The 19,029-nt window shown below is 48.0% G+C and overlaps 1 protein-coding gene across 4 annotated transcripts in view; it reads right to left on the bottom strand.

The window, feature by feature from the left end:
- The window catches only part of MCF2L (MCF.2 cell line derived transforming sequence like), a 168,298-nt gene that overhangs the window by 112,501 nt on the left and 36,768 nt on the right, over positions 1-19,029 (bottom strand). The gene's annotated exons all lie outside the window — the stretch shown is intronic.

Consider the following 19,029-nt stretch of genomic DNA (forward strand, 5'->3'; position numbering starts at 1 on the left):
GTGGGTCCTTGGGTCCTTGGTGGGTCCTCCGGTAGCTGGGTGCACCGGCTGCTCCCGGAGCGGCGCAGCCTGCCCAAGGACGCAGGCGGGGAGGGGAGCACGCGCTGCAGGCCCTCCGACCTCACCATGGTTGGCACGAAGCCACTGTGTGCACTCTACACCTCAGTGCCTGCAGATGCGAGTCACGCGTGTGCAAGGCTATGGCTGCCACATCCCAAGGACGTGCAAGAAGAACACGGGTGTGCACACTGGGCCCTGGATGGGGCCTCTGCCGCCCAAGGGGCTTGCCATCCTTTTGTGGTTGGCATTCCAGGTAGCAGGAGTATTTCAGGAAGAAGTGCCTATTTCTATGAATGGTTTGGGAAATTCAAACAAGGAATGGCAGAGATTCAAACTGCTGCTCATGTCAATACAATGTGTGTGCCAACATCTCGGCGTGGTGGCTGTCAGGCACCAAGAGCTGGACTGAGGGGTGAGAAGATGAGGTGACACAGGATTTGTCCTCAGCAAGCTCATGGGCACAAGGAAGATATGCAAACAAACCATCGCAAGATGAAATGAAGGTGTAATAACCACGCAGGAAAGGTGTGGGTAAAACTAAAAAAAAATGTTTTGTTTTTAACATCAAAACCATTGAATATCAGCAGTTTTTTATGGTTCAAAGTCGAGCCCAATGAGGGGAGGGGTCTGGATAGGCCTCACTGCAGGGGAGACAGTGGGCATGTGGACAAATGTCCTGGTCTGACCTTCGCTGAAGCAAAACCGAGCTTTGCTATGGCCACATGAGCCAGACGCAATCATTCATCCCCCCTCCCCATTACCACCACCTGCCTCTGACTTCAGGAAGGCCAGTCACCTGAACCAGTGTCCTAAAATGCAGGCTCTTTCCTCCCCAAAGTGAAGTGGGTGGCATCCACCTTCCTGTCACTCCAGAGGCAAGGACACCCACACTTGTCCTTGACACCCACACTTATCCTTGACCAAAACTGGCCCCCAGGTCTCTGCAGACACACTGCCAGGACATCCCCTCTCCCAGGCGTCTCCATTTCCCCCCTTTGCCTGGTTCATGCCTCTTCCAGCACAGACGTGTACTCAAGTGGTGCTCAAACCTGAGGCTCACTGGAATTGCCCCCAAAGGCTTGTTAATCCAGATGACCAGAGTTTGTGATCCAGTGTTGGTGGGGGAGGGTAGGAATATGCATTTCTAACAAGATCCCAGGTGATGGGGATGCTGCTGGTCCACATTTTGAAAACCGCTCACTGTGAGAGCTTATCCCATCTTTAAACCAAAATCAAAGCAAAGAAAAAGGCAAAGCCTTCTGCCCACTCTGCTCTGACTGACTCCCATTCTCCAGTCACACTCTCAGCTTCTTTCCTGGACCCACCCTGAAATACTTCTGGCTGCTGACATTTCCTGGCCCAAGCGGCTAACTCCAGCTCTGCTTCAGGGTTGAGTCTGATGGCACCTGTGATGCTTGCTCTTACGTGTCAACTTGGCCAGGCCTCAGTGCCCAGATGTTTGACCAAACACTACTCTGGCTGCTCCCTTGAGGGTGTTTTGTAGATCTAATTTCTTGTTTGAATTTCCCAAACCATTTAAATTCAGTGGGTTGTGAGTAAAGCAAATCATCCTTCCTAATGTGGGTGGGCCTCATCCAATCAGTTGAAGGCTCTAAGAGAAAAAGACTGATCTCCCCAGAGGAAGAGGGCATTCTGCCTCTAGATTGACTTCAGACTTGAGCTGCAACATGGGCTCTTCCCTGGGTCTCCAGCATGTGGCCTGCCCTGCAGGTTTTAGACCTACCAGCCCCCACAATTGTGTGAGCCAGTCACTTGATATAAATCTCCCTCCTCTTCTCTCTCTCTCTCTCAAACTCTCTCAGTCTCTATCAAACCTTTACTATCTCGTTAAATTATAACACAAATGGTGCCTTCTATAAAAATCATTTACTATTTGCTTAAAGTATAACAATCATACAATACCACCCAATGTTTATTGAGTACTGACTTTCCTAAACTCACATGGTGTGAATTGATGTAATCTTCACAAGGATCTAGCAGATGGGCACTATTTTTACCCTGTTATACAAAAGAAAACACAGAGTAGTTCAGTAAGTTGCCCCAGGTCACACAGCTGTAAGTGGCAGAGGCAGAATTCAAACTCAGATGTGTACAAACACAGATCTAGAGAACAACTGTTTGCTTTAGAGAAATGTCACATCTCAATTGTAATGTAATCCTCAATGTGACTTGCAGTTAGATAGGGACAGTTAGGTAAGGTCCCAAACCCAGCATGGCATGAAGAATCTTAGCCTGAGTGTCCCAGTATGCTTTCCATACTGCTTCTCCCCCTCCCAGAAAGGAGAAGCAGGACATGACTGTTCATCGCTCCACATGAGGCCTGCAGGCGCCCAGGTGGGAAGGTGGAAGGTAATGTTATACCTGGATACGGAGCACATCTTCTTAGCAACTGTTCCGGAAACTTAGCCATGAAAGGGAGGTGAGAAACAGGAGAGCTGGAGGGGTGTGCAGGTTGGGTTCTGAGAAACCAGGAACTCCGAGGAGCCGCCCTTGTGAGACAGATCGGGGGGTGGGGGGGGTTGGGGGGGGTGTCTAGGTGGGGGGTGGGGAGGTGGAGATGTGCCATTGTGAGAGGTAACAGGAGACGGGAGCAGCCAGGCCTAGGTGCAGCTGGATGCTGGCCATGGAAAGTGAGGACGCATGTATTTCCTGCCCTGCCTTATCCCACATCAAAGGCATGGGGGAGGACAGCAAGGAATAGGGGCCCTCTGAAGAAATTTGCAACCATTAACAGCACAACCTCACTCCTGAGCTGGGATGTGGAGCAGGCGTAACCTCTGACAAGAGGCGTTCTGGAGTGTGGGGAATTTCAGAAGCACCTGGTCTCCTGAACAACTTCTTCCTAGGAGCTGGGAGCTGGGAGCTGGGAGCTGGGAGCTGGGAGCTGGGAGCTGGGAGCTGGGAGCCAGGCCCCATGCTGGTTCCAGGGTGCAGGGCTGAGTGAGGCAGGAGGGCTCCCTGCCCTCATGGGGTTTCCCCTCCAAATGGGGGCCAGCCACTAACAAGGACACACATCCCTGGTGGCAGATGGTGAACAAAGTGTGCCGAGTGGCATGATTCCCTTGGGGCCTGAGGTGAAGCTGTATGACAGAGATGCACAGCCCTGTCCAGCAACGTGCTCTGCACATGCACACCAGCGCCCACGGACACCGATGTTTGCAGCAGGGCCCCTTACAGCTGTGGGGGAGGGACAGGGAAGGAGGAAGGGGCAGGGAAAGGGAGGAGGGGGAGGGGAGGAAGAGGGTTAGGCTGCCCAACACCACTAATCAGCAGAGAAACACAAATCAATCCACAAGGAGATGCCGCCTCACACCTGTCAGAATGGCTGTCATCAAGAAGACAAGAGCTAACAAGTGTTGGTGAGGGTCGGGGAAATCGGAATCCTTGCACACTGCTGGCGGGAATGTATGGAAAACAGCATGGAGGTTCCTAAAAACATAAAATAAAATAGAACTACCATGTGATCCAGCAATTCCACTTCTGGGTATATATCCAAAGGGAACAAAATCGGCATCTTGGAGAGATCTGTGTACCCCCATGTTCACAGCAGCATCATTCATGATAGCCAAGATATGGAAACAATCTAACCGTCCTTCAAGGGGTGAATGAATAAAGATACAGTGTATACATACAATGGATAATTATTCAGCCATAAAAAAGAAGGAAATCCGGCCATTTGCGACAACATGGACGAGCCCGGAGGGCATGATGGTCAGTGAAAGAAAAAAACAGACACATGGTTTCACGTATATGTGGAATCTAAAAAAGAAAAGCCAATTTCACAGAATCAGAGAATAGAACGGTGGTTGCCCAAGGCTGGGAGGAGAGTCAAAGGGTACACACTTCCAATTTTCAGATGAATGAGGTCTGAGGATCTAATGTACAGCACGGTGACTGCAGTTAATGATGCTGTAATGTGTATAGAAAGTCACCGAGAGCAGACCTTAAGCATTTTCACCAAACACACGTGGAAGGAGTTATGTGAGGAGATGGATGTGTTAATTATCTTGATCTTGGAAATCATTTCACAATGTAATATCAAATCACCATATTGTACATTTAAAATGTATACAATTAAAAAAATAATAAAATGTATATAATTATAGTTGTCAATTATTCCCTCAATAATGTTTTTTAAAAACCTGAGCGAGATTGTATGAGGATGAGAATTCTCCTTGACTCAGTTCTGTGACCAGGCATTTCCTCTCTGCTTAGATGTTCTCCAAGCCCCAGTCTTCATAATTATCCTGGGCCTCTCCCACTCTCATTTTTTTGTTTTGTTTTTTTAAGAACTTGGCATTATATAGAGCAACAGCCCCCAGAAGGGGCATTTACCATTTGAGGCTGCAGGCCAGGGTGTATGATTGTTCGGATTTGTTCCGCGGTGGAAACAGAACTGAAGCAAAGGGTGAGATGATGGGGGGGGGGGGGGGAGCATCCTGCTGGACAAAGCCAGGGAAGGCATTGAGTCCCTTCCTGTGGTCTGTGCTCTCGGGGAAACTAGAGACGGAACTCTTGGATTTCTTTCTTTTTCATGGCTTTTCTGGTAAGGATGTCTGGAATCTATATCAACACAAACTATAAAGGGACAATTAGTCAATATGGTTAGTTAGTTGGAAGATGTCCTTTTGGTGAGTAAAATCTGATAGGATGGCTGACCTGGACTAAAGTTCTCACAAACAAATGCTCATTACATTTTGACGACTACAACAAGTAAATGAAGATAATATGTATTTTTGTGTGAGTACAAAAATCATTGTGTTCACGTTAGCAAATATAGAAAATAAACTCTAATAGCATCGTATAGAGACAGACTTTTGTTTATCTTTCTGATGTACTTTTACACAAATTATAACAATATATTTTGTTTGTAACAAATTTTTCACTCAAACTTTTTTCATACTGCTACTTGTCTACATGATTTTAATAACTGTGTAAACATCCCCGTGTGTGTTTTAAAATTTAATCTTTTTTCTTTTTTTTTTAATATATCTTTATTGATTTCAGAGAGAGGAAGGGAGAGGAAGAGACAGAGATAGAAACATCAATGATGAGAGAGTCATTGATCGGCTGCAGCTTGCAACCCGGGCATGTGCCCTGACCGGGAATCAAACCCAGATCTCCTGGATCCTAGGTCGACGCTCAACCACTGAGCCACGCCCAGCCGGCTAAAATTTAATCATTTTTTAAAGCTATTCTTGATTATCATGATGATAAAAAAAAAAAAACACACCCAAAGGCATAATGTTTTTTCTCATGTCTGATTGTTTTTCTGTTAAATTCCTAGAAGTAGAATTACAGAGCAAATGGCATAGCATTTTTTAAAGTTTCTGAAATATATCCCTGATTTTTACTTGTGTAGACATATGTTAACATGCATCCTCACCAAGCAAACACACAAAGGGCTGGGTTCAGCAATTCTCCTTGGAGGGAGGGACCCTGGCGGGCTCACCTGGTCCCCCAGAGCCAGTCCAGTGCTGCTAAGAGCTTGCATGGGTTCTCTTTTCCTAAAACTAAATACAAAATTAGAAACTTACCAAAAAATTAGAAACTTACTAGCTAAAGACCATTGCCTAGAGGGAGGCACGAGCCACTCACACCAGCTCCAAGGCTGTGCAAACCACATCTCAAAGTCCCCCATGAACTGGGTAACCGAAATACCCGTAGTCTAAGGGCACCTCCCCAGAATCTAAGCAGATGGAGAGGAGCAGGTGCAGGTCTGGACTGGCTGTGCCTGAGAGCTGTCCACCCAGGTCCACGCACCCCTAGCTGGAGTCTAGCTGCACTGAGGTCACACCTGTCAGGCCACATGCCACCTCCTCGAAAGGCACATTTGTTCAGGCCAAATCTCAGCTCTGCTTGAGGAAGCCTGAGTAACCCGACTTCCCTCCACTCTGGTCTTGTTTAAACAAAATGCCATGCACAAAATCTCCAGGCCAGGCTACGGGTCAAGCTGCCTGGTATCCACAGTGTCCTTGGGGGAAGAAGGGACAGTGGTAGAAGTCTTGGGGATTGAAGAGGGAGGGTGTGGTGGTGTCCTGGGGCTGCCATAACAATGTATCACAAGCTGGGCAGCTTGAAATGACAGGAAGCTATTCTCTCACAGTTCTGGAGGCCAGAAGTCCAAACTCAAGATGTCAACAGGACACACGCCCCCTGAATCCTGTAGGGGAAGGTCTTCGGTGCCTCTTCCAGCTTCTGGTGGTGACGGGCAGTCCTCGACTTGTGGCTGCACCTCCCAGTCACATGACCATCTTCTCCCTGTGTCTCTCTGTCCTTTTAGAAAGACACCAGACATTGGGTCAGGGCCACCCCACTCCAGTGTGACCTCATCTTAACTAATTGCATCTACAATGACCCTATTTCCAAAAGAGGTCCCATTCAGAGGCACTGGGGTTTAGGGCTTCAACATATCTTTTTAGGGGACATAATTCAACCCCTAACAGTAGTGCTAAGAAAGGTTATCTAAAGACAAACACAGAGAAACTGGGACAATTCAGAAGGGATGGGGGAGGGGGCTGGCAATGGTAGGTTGGTGGTGACCATCTCCCTCACCAACCACGCTCATAGCCCACCCATCCATGCTGCTGGGCAGGTACTGTAGTCTCCACACAACTGGCCATTCCTTTCTACCCCCTCTCGTTGAAGACTGGAGTGAACATAAAATTCTGAGATGGCTGATGAGGTTTAAAAAATCATCAAAGCACCCTCACCTCCAGCTCCCCTGGTGCGTACAACACTCTGCCGGACATCAGGCGCCTGGCCTGGAGGAAAGATGAGACCTATTCTGCAGGAGGAGAACAGGCCTGCACTCCGGAGCTTCACATTCCCTGCGGCGTGCCCTGGATGACAGACTGCACGTGGACACGTGAAAACCCACAGGGCGTTCCGCTGATGAGAGCTGCTGGGAGGCGAAGGGCACTTTCAGAGCTGATGCCGGGGGGCCCCGGGCATAAGCCAGTACTAGACACTAAGGGGTGGGGGATGCAGTGAGAGATCTGGCACCTGGCTGGGGTTCCAGAACTCCTGGGTCCCATGGGCTTATGGAGACAAATTCTTATGCACCTTTGGGATGAGATGAGATGGATGTGTAGGATACACTGAATTTTAGAGCCAATGTGCTTGTTCTGTGTCAAATGACACATACCCTCCCCGCAGAAGGGAAAATTAACGTCCTCAGTGCTAAATTACTGCAGCTAATTAGATTGCGTATGCATTTCCCAGCCTCTTCTCTCCCGGAATGTTTTGACACCTTCCCCTGTTTCAGGCCCCGGAGGGATGGTGGAAGGGAAAGCAAGCTGGGCCCCAGACATCTGTCCAGCGGATGTCTCCTGCTTTGCAGTCCTCCAGAGCCAGTGGGAGGAAGCAACTTCAGATGCTCAGCATGAGGGACACTTCAGGGCTGGCCCTGAGCTTTGCCAAGCCCTACCCCTACCTGCTCGACATCAGTCCTTGATTGTGCCAGCTGCTGAAGACACTATCAACCCCAGAACCGGTCATCCCTGCTGAATTACAGCAATCACCTCCTCCTATAGTGGCCATACAGCCTGCTCCCACACAAGCCCTAGTCCCAGGACAGGCCCTACCAACAGCTTTCAGCTACTCAAGAGCAGGGGAAGCACTTCCTCAGAGGTGGGCAGGAAAGGAGTGCTGGCCCAGACATGGGCCAGGTACTAAAGTAAGTAATAGGATGGCAGGTGGGATTCTTCCTGTTGTCCCAGAATTTCAGAGAAGAACCGAAGATGAAGACAAAGATGCCCAAATTCTGAATTCAGGAAACTGAGGTGTGCTGGGAGCAGCTGCTTGCTGCAAGACTCACTGAGACATGTGGGTCCAGAGATGAGCTCTACCTCCCTGCCTCCCACCTCCCCCTCCCCACCACACACACACCGGCCCTGGAGAGAGGGGGCTGGTGCAGAAAGATGATTCCTTTTCCCACCCTCCCAGGGCAGGAGACCGGGGGGACGGAAGATCACCCCAGATCCTGGGTAAGGAGGCCTAACGGACAGCATGGTGACTATGGTTAACAACACTGTATTGTGTACTTACTTGAAAGCCGTTAATACAGAGGATCTTAAATATTCTCAGCACACAAAAAATGGCAATTATCTGGAGTGATAAAGGTGGTAACTGACCTTATGGGTTAATCATTTTTTACTACGTATCTAGATCAAATCATCACGCTGTATACCTGAAACTCACAGTGTTATATGTCAGTCATATCTCAGTGCAGCTGGAGGGGGAAGGACACTCATGAGAGATGGCTAAAAAGGGACAGCCACCCAAACAGGGTTATGAGGTCCTGGTGACTGAGGTTTAGGGAAGACAGTTGTCAGGCATGGAGGCACTAGGGGAAGGCAGCCATCACCAGCACTGGTCAGAAGTGGGGCCACCAGAGATGGGCCTGGCCCACCACCACACATGGGTCCCTCCCAGGGCAGTGAAGACAGGACCCCCAGGGAGATAGCCCGGCAAGTCAGTCCCAACATGGAAGCCACTGGAGGGAGGGCAGTGAGTGAAGATCAGTCCCCGCCCCCATCCCAAGACTCTAGTGCCCCTTTGGGAGGGGATGGAGGAGGAAGAGATCCAGATTGAAGTCTTTTGGTTTTTAAAAAAATATGTTTTACTGATTTCAGAGAGAGGAAGGGAGGGAGGGAGGGAGGGAGGGAGGGAGGGAGGGAGGGAGGGAGGGAGGGAGGGAGGGAGGGAGGGAGGGAGGGAGGGAGGGAGAGGGAGAGAGAGAGAGAGAGAGAGAGAGAGAGAGAGAAACATCAGTGATGAGAGAGTCGTCATTGATCGGCTGCCTCCTGCACGCTCCCTGCTGGTAATCATGCCGGCAATCTTGGCATGTGCCTTGACCGGGAATCGAACCCCGATCTCCTGGATCCTAGGTCGATGCTCAACCGCTGAGCCACACCAGCTGGGCCAGATTGAAGTTTTTAAATGAACAGGACTGAGCTTCAGAAATTAAACAAGCTATTTGAATAACCAAAAACAGTAGGTAAGTTGTGGAATCAGAATAACTATCACCAAGATCCCCTCTGTTAGGGCAACAAAAGGGGCTAACTTGGGTGTGGCCACATCCGCTAGAGCCTGGTGAGAGTTCGGGAAACTGAAACAGACAGTGTCCAGATCTCACGTGGCATTTCCCAGCTGAGGGGTCAGAGGCTCAGGTTCCTCAGATAGCCATGGATAAGGTCCCTCCCCACCAGAGGCCTTGCTTCCCCAAGCTTTGCTCTTTTCGGAGCCTGTGACAGGCTCTGAAATGTCATTCGTGAGTTCAGAAAAGAGCTGGGTCCCCTAGAGATGAGGAGTAGCTGTGCCAGTGGTATCATCTTGCAAAAATCCACTGTGAATTCTAGGAGGAAATGCAAAATCAGTGTGTTTTCCCATTAGTCACCAGTTACACCTGAGGGAGGCAGGGACACAGCTTCTGCCATTTACTAGGGGTTGTTTACGGAAACTTCACAAAGGTCACCCAGCAGGCCACAAGCGACCTCTAACCAATTGGGACAAGGACTTTTGACATAGGAGTGACCTTCCGGAAGGATCCTAATTAAGAAATAAAAAGCCTCTCCCGTCTGAGTGCTGCTTTCAGGAAGAGAGTGGGCAAGTGAAAGGGGGAGCCCCTAACTGGGCCAGTTCTGCTGGGACCATGAGAATGAAAACTGGAAGGGTGGGGCCTCAGGATAGGGTGTGGCCATGCCCGGCCTGGGACCCGACCAGTCCAGCTCAGGGGGACCTGGCTTCCTCAGGTTCCAAGTTTACCTAAATATGTCACCAGACTTGGCTGCAGCCCTGCCACCTCCCAGCTGTGCACCTTGAGCAGGTCACTTGGGGGTGTCAGGCCTGTGCACCTCCTCACAGGGCAGACCAGCCTCCAAGTCAGAAAGATTTTGCATGGGAAACATGCTTCTACAGGCATAAAGCAGTAAATGAACAGAGTGTAAAGTGACCTCTTCATTTCCATATTAGTGCCTGTCATACCTGTCATATCCTGTTCAGGCTGCTATAACAAAATGCCACGACTGTGGCTTGTAAACAAATTTATTTCTCACAGTTTGGTAGGCTGTAAGTCTGAGACCGAGGCACCCATATGGTTGGGTTGTAGAGAGAATCCCCTTTCTAGGGACTTCTCTCTGCATCTTCACATGGCAGTGATGTCTCTTGTCTCAGGGCACACATCCCATTCATGAGACCCCACTGTGATGACCTAATCACCTCTCTAAAGCCCTGGCTCCTAACACTATAACTTCAGGCATGAGGACTTCAACATAGGAATTTAGGGGGACACAAACATTTAGACTATAGCAGTGCTGCATCCATTTTATTTTAATAAAGATAAAACAGTAACACAAAATTACATTTTTAAAACTTTATGACTTTAAGCCATATATACATCCAGTGCCTAACAGACTAGACCTGCAGAAGATCTTTTGGAAGCCATTTCTCTCACCCAGGTGACCTGAGAGCAGGGGAGGTGTCCAGCACACTGGAAGCCCCTTGGCAGGGATGCTGGGAGACCCAGGCACTGTGTGAAGGGAAGGGAAAGGGAAGCAAAGAGAAGTTTAACATACCTGGGCATTTATAACTGCATGCTCAAGCAACCCTGGTCACTATAACCAAAATGACAGCCAACCCCTTGGGGTCCCCACCTGAGCTGCTGCCACAGCTTGCAACAGGACAAACCTGTAAATGACTGAGAAAGCCACCGTGATGGGCTGAATAATGGCCCCCAAAGACGTCCACAGCCTACTCCTCTGAACCTGTGGATGTGTCACCTCATTTGGATAAAGAGACCATGAAGACATGACGAGCTGGGGAGATCATCCTGGCGGGAGGGTCAGAGCCAGAGAAGAGAGGTGAAGATGGAGGCAGAGGTTCGGGTGATTTGGGGCCACGAGCCAAGGAATGTGGGTGTTTCTAGAAGCTGGGAAAGGGCAGGAAATAGACTCTTCTCTGGAGCCTCCGGAAGAAACCTTGATTTGGATGCCTGACCTCCTGAACTGTAAGATGATCAGTGTGTATTGTTAAGTTGCGATTTGTGGTTATTTGTGACAACAGCAGCAGGTAAGTGATGTAAACACACGCCAAGCCTTGAAGCCCCACCCCACCCCCTGGGAGAAGAACCTGATCGCCCACACCATTCAAAGTCCCCATGAAGTGACTAGAATGACCAACGGGCCATCAGGACCCACGGAGGGGCAGATGTCAGGGACAGGGCTCCCTCTGGACGGGGTGAACACAAATGCCTCTTACAAACCCTCAGGCATCAGTAGGAAGAGCTCTTCTTTGTGACAACACGTGAGTCTGGCGCCCTTAAATGCAAATTAGCTAAACATTTAAATTGTTTACCTCCCACCATGTAAATATTTGTGATCATTCAGAAAACCTAGTGAGTGTGCGTATCCATTCCTAATGTATTTTTTTAAAATCCTCACCGGAGGATGTTTTTATTGATTTTGACAGAAAGAGGACAAGAGAGCGAGCGAGAGGAGAGAGAAATATTGACGTGAGAGAGACACTGATCAGTTGCTTCCCGTACATGCCCTGACCGGGAATCAAACCTGCAACCTTTTGGTATATGGGACGATGCTCCAACCAACTGAGCCACCTGGCCAGGACCCATTCTAATATTTTAAATCTAATTTTACAGTCTCATCAAGGAGTGAGGGTCAGATAGCGTCCCATGTGCTCATGAAAAACACAGACATCTGGCCAGGTCCCTGCAGCAGTTCCATGTCACCGTGCATGGGTGAGGTTGTGCGAGTTGTAAGGAGTTACTTATTTTTTAGATTTTGATGTCCCTCTTGCCAGCTGACATTCTGCCTCTGTCTATGCTAGGCAAATGAAATATTCGTTCTCATTGTGAGAAAACACAACTAAGAAGATAAACAAACTGAAACAATGGAGAATGCCTTTAACAGCTGAGGTTTAGGAAAACAGTGGACAGTTTCCTTCGTAGTCTATTGTTCTGTGAGCCTGATTAGAAAGCCCAGCAGCTCTCCCCAGGATGACTCACCTACCTCCTGCAGGACAAGAGGACACTTTGTTCTCAAGAAGGAAGAGCACCACCCCTGGAGAGAGAACCCCCCAACCCAAATGTGGGAGTCTGTGCCAGGGGGCAAGGACTGTGCAAGGTCTCCTTGAGCCACACACTACTCTTTAAAAAAGGGTGCTCTCATGTCGTACCAGCTGCAAGAAATTCTCCATGAGAGCCCCAGATGGCAGGATATATATATAAAATAACCACCACACCAGCTGCTCAGAGCCCAGAGAGGAGACATGGCGGTGTCTGCCTGCCATCAAAGGGAGTATGAAGGGGGAATGTGGGGAGGTAATTCTAGCAAAATTCATTAAATTCTTTCTAAAAGGGACATTAGAGAGAAAAAAGCATTGTGTGTGTCTCAAACACATAGAAGAGATAAAAACAAGGCTTCAAAGTTAAACTGAAATTTTACTGTATAAAATTCTCTAAGTTAACATGTATTAATAATGCCACCACTATGTAGGAATGCAACTGTAATTGGCATAAGACACTCCTTATGAGTTTAAGAGAAGTTTCTCAGAGATGGCACAGCAGGGCATGGCATCCCCTCTAGTTTTCTTGCTGCTGTCCCTGGTCTTCAGCCAGGTTGACCTCATCTCTAAACAGAGGACAGCCCTCTCGTCCAGGTTATAGCCGCATCTGTGTATGGCTTTGAGTCCATCAAAACCTGCAAATGGGGAGCTCGTCAAGGAGCTTACCATAGAACTCCAGACGCCCTGCAAGCCCCAGGGGGCAGAAACAAAAGCCCACCATGCAGGTTGCTTTGGCACAAATCAGCCCATTGCACAAGTTGTGCAAGCACTGAGATACGAGTAGAGTTTGAGAAAAAGCAGCTCACACGGCAGTGGAAACACAGGAAATAGTAAATGGCCTATGTCCCCCATATAGGGTGCATGGGTGGCAGGAGAAGGAAAGAATGACTAAGGTAAGGAAAATAAAGGAGGTGAGTGGGGACAAGACTGGGCCATGAAACAGTGTACAAGTCAAATCAATGAGGCTCTTGTCCCATCATCCAGACCAACATTCTTCTAGGAGCTACTGTAGAGGTGTTTTGTCGATGTGGTTGACAACCATCAGTTGACTTTAAGAAGAGCAGATCACTCTCTATAATGTGGTGGGTCATGCCCAATCAGTTGAAGGTCTTAAGAGCAAAGACAGATCTCCCTGAGGAAGAGGAATTCCGCCTCAAGACTGCAGCATAGAAACCCTGCCTGAGTTTTCAGCCTGCCACCTACCCTGCAGATTTCAGGCTTTCCAGGTCCTACCATCGCATTAGCCAATTCCTTGAAATAAACCATATAAGGATATATGACTTATGTCTGTATATCTCCCATTGATTCTGTTTCTCTGAGAACGCTGACTGGCCTGGTCATGACAGTCCATGAAAGTCTTGGAAGTCTTCATTCATTGGTTAATGAGGCATCAATGAAACAGAAAGACATTAATAAATTGGTGGTTCGGGAAGGCTGGTGGTGATGGCATGGGTACATGTGGATGTGTAGGACCTTTTAAAGGGATTCAGAAGAGCTGAATGCTGGGCATGAAGAAATTTTAGAAAAACCTTAAACAAGTTATTTTGCTTACGTTTTCCATTTGCATATATGCACAATTGATGATAAAATTTTGCCTTAATAAGTCAAATAGGGCTCTTGAAGTATAAAATAAAAACTCTTACATGATAAGCAAAAAACTGAATTCACTTTCTTTGAGTTGGCCTAAGCATCATTGTAAATGAAATGCATATTCATTAACTTCACAAAAATCATAAGCTACAGCATACTTTCCACTTTAGGATTTAAGCGATGGGAAAGAGAAGAAAGCTACAAGAAAACACAAGTTAGGGGTAACGAATGTAGCCACAAAAACCCATGAAAAAAGATAGTGTGAAAAAAACGCACATACAGAAATGTGCATAGTACATAAGCCATATTCTGCTTCATGGATAAAAAATTAAACAACGAAAAAGACAAATAAGGACTGGAACCGATGGCTTGGCCGAGTATCCAGTTAGAGAACCAGACTTGCGGTCCTGCTCTGCTGGGGCCACGGCTGCATCCCTCCGCATCACCAGGCCTCCGGCCCTCATCCACAGATGAAGACCCAACTAGAGGTTTCCGACCTGCAATCTCCATGGTTCTTTATACACAACGCGGACCTAAAAGTACAAAGCCCTCTACAGTTTGGAGACTTCATAGCTGGGCTGTTACTGATTCATGAATACAAGCATCAGCTCCGTCTCTGAAAACACTGAGTCCTCTATGAGGAAAAGCACTGGTACTCCTGGAAAATGCTTCTGCGCTGGCCAGCTGTCCTGTGATGACACCTGTAATAACACGGCTGCCATCTGCGAGGACAGAGAGCGGGTGGGGCAAGGATCTTCCATTTGTGCGGTCCAGTAAGAACTCACCAGGCTCATAGTCATAGATTACCACCACTGATCCTCTGCCCTTTGTTTTCCTTCTCTGGGAGGTTGGCCTATAACTAAGGCTTCAAACACAACATCACAAAGCCGTCCATCAACGGCCTATGAGAAAACGAAGAGGCAGGGGCCTGTGACCAGAGCCTCTGGCTGAGAGGACAAAGGACAGGCCCACCTGGGGGCTGACAAACCCCTGAGCTGTTACATAAATGCATACACAATTTGATAGTCTTGCAGGCACACCTAATGTCTAAGGAAAACCTCATGCCCGGGTGTGTCCTGTTTTGATGGACAGTCACTTGTGGTCAGATAAATAAGAGTATGAGATTTAGGCGCAGCGTAGCTGGCTTTCGGGAGACTTGGTCTGAAAGCTAGGCCTGGGACACACCTGGACCCAGGATTCACCTGGGTGACCTCCTGTCAGTTCAACAGCAGTAAATGCCGGCCAGCAAAAGTGTACAGGCAGCAAGATGTGAAATGCAGGGCTTGGTCAGGCCACCCCCACGAGCAAACGCAGGGTCCCAAAGGCCGAGGGAGAGCCGCATGCTGCCCTGAGGACAACGGCCTGTCTAGACCCCAACTCGCTGCCATCACGCGGGCCAAGCACATGCAAACCATGTGATCTGATTTAACAGTGAGTGTTATAAACACATCAGGTGTCCTGTTACATAACAACTGACCTCTTCTACCAAAGGAGGTTTCAGAATGCCGTTACAGCTTAATTCCAGAAATGAGCATTCCCATGTGTCTTTTCCAGGCCATATCTCTTGATGTTTGGCTCTAAAAATATGGTCCATTGTATAAAACAAGCACACGCTGAAAATACTATTGTATTTAAAAGGTAAAATACTTAAAGCCAACTTATACTTGAACTTCTAATATTCTCCTTATATTATCTGAACTTGAGTTCAGGTTTTCAATACAGAACTGTGCCTCCTCAAATCAGAGCAAGGGCTTTCATCGCTCTGGGGTGGCCATGCGGGTACAGGGCCAGTGCTACTTGCTCTCAGCTTGTATTTGGCTATTTGGGTTCCTTGGTAATCATGCTTGCTGGGAAGTAGGAAAAATAAATCAATACACTGTGGCAATTGGACTTTCTTTCTCCATTTCAAATACTTTCTAATGAAACTAGAGAAAAACATACCGTTGGCATTAAATGATCCAGTATCAATCCCTCTGGGACTCAATGCAACATCTCAACTCAGTTCTGGCAACCTGAGTTGATTTTATTCTCCAAAGCATCTGGGGATTTCCTGGAGATATATATATATATTTAAAAGGCCCACACATTCCAGATGTATGCCCATGGTCCCGCCCCACAGTGAGCCAGCGATCCTGGTCCTTCTGGATGACATGCACACACAGAATGTCAAATGCCTGAAGTGCTCTTTGTGAGGATGGGAATGCCTGTGCAGGAAATTTTGCCATGTAATGTGGTTCAGAGTTTGGGTTCCAAAGTCAACCACTTGGGTTCAAATTCCAACTTGGCCACTTACAAAGCCAAGCCCAGCTGGGGGTGGCTCAGCAGTTGAGCATCAACCTAGGGTCTAGGAGGTTGAGGTTCGATTCCCGGTCAGGGCACATGCCCAGGTTGCGGGTTCGATCCCCAGTCGGGGCATGCAGGAGGCAGCCGATCAATGACTCTCTCATCATTGATGTTTCTCTCTCTCTCCCTCTCCCTTCCTCTCTCTGAAATCAATATATATATATATATATATATATATATATATATATATATATATATATATATTAAAAATGCCTACATCATTGGGTTGTTTTGAGGATTAAATATGTACAAATAATTAGAACAGTGCCTGGCATGCAGTAAGCATTCAATAAATATTAGCCAATGTTATAATATTCAGAGAATCAGCCCATTAAAGCCAGAATGGGCCACAGAAAGAGTCCATACCCAATCAGATCTATGACCACGTTCCCTGTGTTTCAGAGTTTGTTCATGACTTCCCATGGTCATCTGTGGGGACCCAGCACTCTCTCCCACTCCCGACCCATGAAACCCAGGCTGAGACTTGAGGTTTACCATTCTTGTTTTGCTGCAGATTTCTTTATCCAGCACCTACTTGAGCCTCTACCTACTGTGGCTCAGGTCCTCGCCATATCACTCTTCATTTGACCCTGACTTCTGAGGTCAGGGTCCAGCCGCTGAGCCTGGCACTGGCCAGGTCTCCACACAGATTACAGCAGGTGTGACACAGCAGCTCTGAGTACCCAGAATCGTTTCTCTCCTTACAGAGCAAGCCAGTGAGTATGAGCACCTGCTGTTGGCAAGGCAGTGTGCTCAACCCTACAAAGAGCAAACAAAACATAGCAGAAACCCCACGGTGTGGTTCTCCTGATGCCTGCACCTTTTAAACCAGAGTCTCTGGGAGCTCAGAGCCTCCTGAAGGGGCCACCTCGAGAGGGTGCGGCAATGGGGAGAGACTAAGTCCAAGGAAAGCAGTCATTCAGGGGGGACCATTTGGTCGCTGTGGATGCCTGAATAAGTTAGCAGGATAACCAGGTACAACAGAGAGAGTAAAAAAAAAAAAAAAAAAGTCCCACTAACATCACTTTAAAATTTTATTTCAGTATTTTTATTTATTTATTTTTTTAATATATCTTTATTGATTTCAGAGAGAGGAAAGGAGATGGAGAGAGAGAGATGGAAACATCAATGATGAGAGTCATTGATTGGCTGCAGCCCGCAACCCGGGCATGTGCCCTGACCGGGAATCGAACTGTGATCGCCTGGATCCTAGGTCGACGCTCAATCGCTGAGCCACGTCCGGCAGAGCAATATTTGCTTTTTTAAATGGCTTTAATGAGGTATAATTAATATACAAAGAGATGCACCTATTTAATGTGCACAAGTCGATGAGTCAGGACCTATAGGAACACCATGAAACCCTCGCCACAATCTTAACAGACATGTTCCTCACCTGCAAAAGTTTCCTTCTGTCCCCCCGCCTTTTAATAGTAAGAACATGAGATCTACCCTCCTAATGCATTTTTAAGTGCACAGAACAGTGTTGCTAACTGAAGGTAGCATGTTGTCCCACAGATCTCTAGAACTTATTGGTCTTTTATAACCAGACTTTATACCTAGTGAACATGTCCCCTTTTCCCTCTCCCGGCAGCCTCTGTAACCACCATCCTGCTCTCTGCTTCTGCAAGGTTTGACTATTAAATATCTCTTGTAAGTGGAATCATGTAGTATTTGTCCCTCTTTGCCTGGTTTATTTTACTGAACATAATGTCCTCCAGGTCCACCTATGTTGTTGCAAATGGCAGGATTTCCTTCTTTTTTAAGGCTGGACACCTGTGTGAGGGATTGAGAGCATCAACACCAGCATAAGAATGTAGAAGGTGGGGGTGCCAAGGTACCTCCTTGGCGGTTTTAGGAAGGGCCACCTTCCCATGTCTGGGAGGTGTCAGAGGGAGCAGGGACAGAGAGAGTTATAAGAGGACCCAGAGCCCAAGCCCAGCCCGAAGCACCATGCCCAGCAGGAGCCGGGAAGGAGTGGGGACTCAGCAGCAACGTGTGGGCAGGGCTGGAGAATTTCATTCTCTTGCTGCCACTATGTTTGAGGCCTGGGAAAACTGGTTACAGGAAAACAAAATATGGCCTATGACTCCAAGGCACTTACAATTTCACTCCGTGACAAGACAAACGCAGCCAAAGTTCAAGGATGAAAGCAAACTTAAGTAACACTTCGCTTATACTTAGAATTGTCAGGTGACTACACAAGATTGTAATATAAAGTAACGTGCAGAGAACATCTGGGAAGACAGCTCAAAGCAGACAAAGGCAGCCTCCTCTGTCCTGCCCTACCTTTGTCTGTTCCTGTCTTAATCCCCCGGATCTGGATGCAGCTCCCAGATTTCCTGCTGGAAGGTGGAGACACGGATCATGGCAGTCCCTGGTGGTTGGGGCCTAGATGGGCCAAAAGAGGGGCATGCACCAATAGGCTGGACGAGCCTCCCTCCAGGGACCACAGGCCAGATCTGCAGGGGGATCTCTCCCACCCGTTTTCTGCCATTGAACTTTGTGTCTCGGCAGACATAAGCCCCTGTGAAACAGAGAGAACACGTCCTCCTGTGAGCTCCCACTCCACCCTATAGGGTTGGTGGCTCAGTACATACCTATTGGTCAGTGAGCCTCATCCCTGTGGCTGCTGACTGCTGACCCTCCCTGCACCCCCCACCCCAAAGTGAAGTCCTGGAGTGAGAAGAGCTGGCCACCTTCACCTGATGGAACCTGGAGGATATGGACACCAATGGCTAAAACTTCCACAGAGTTCATTGTCAGAGGGCTAGCCCTTCACACATTCCTACAGGAAATTCGAGCTGGAAATGTACCTTCCAATTCACGAAAAACACATCAAACAAGCACTCATTCTAACATAGGGCTCCCAGAAAAGTGTGGCATTATATTTATCTCCTGCAATGAGCAGAGATGGTTTCCGCTGTCACCAAGTGG

This window comes from Miniopterus schreibersii (genome assembly GCF_964146895.1).
Source record: "Miniopterus schreibersii genome assembly, chromosome: 2".
Taxonomy (NCBI): Eukaryota; Metazoa; Chordata; class Mammalia; order Chiroptera; family Miniopteridae; genus Miniopterus; species Miniopterus schreibersii.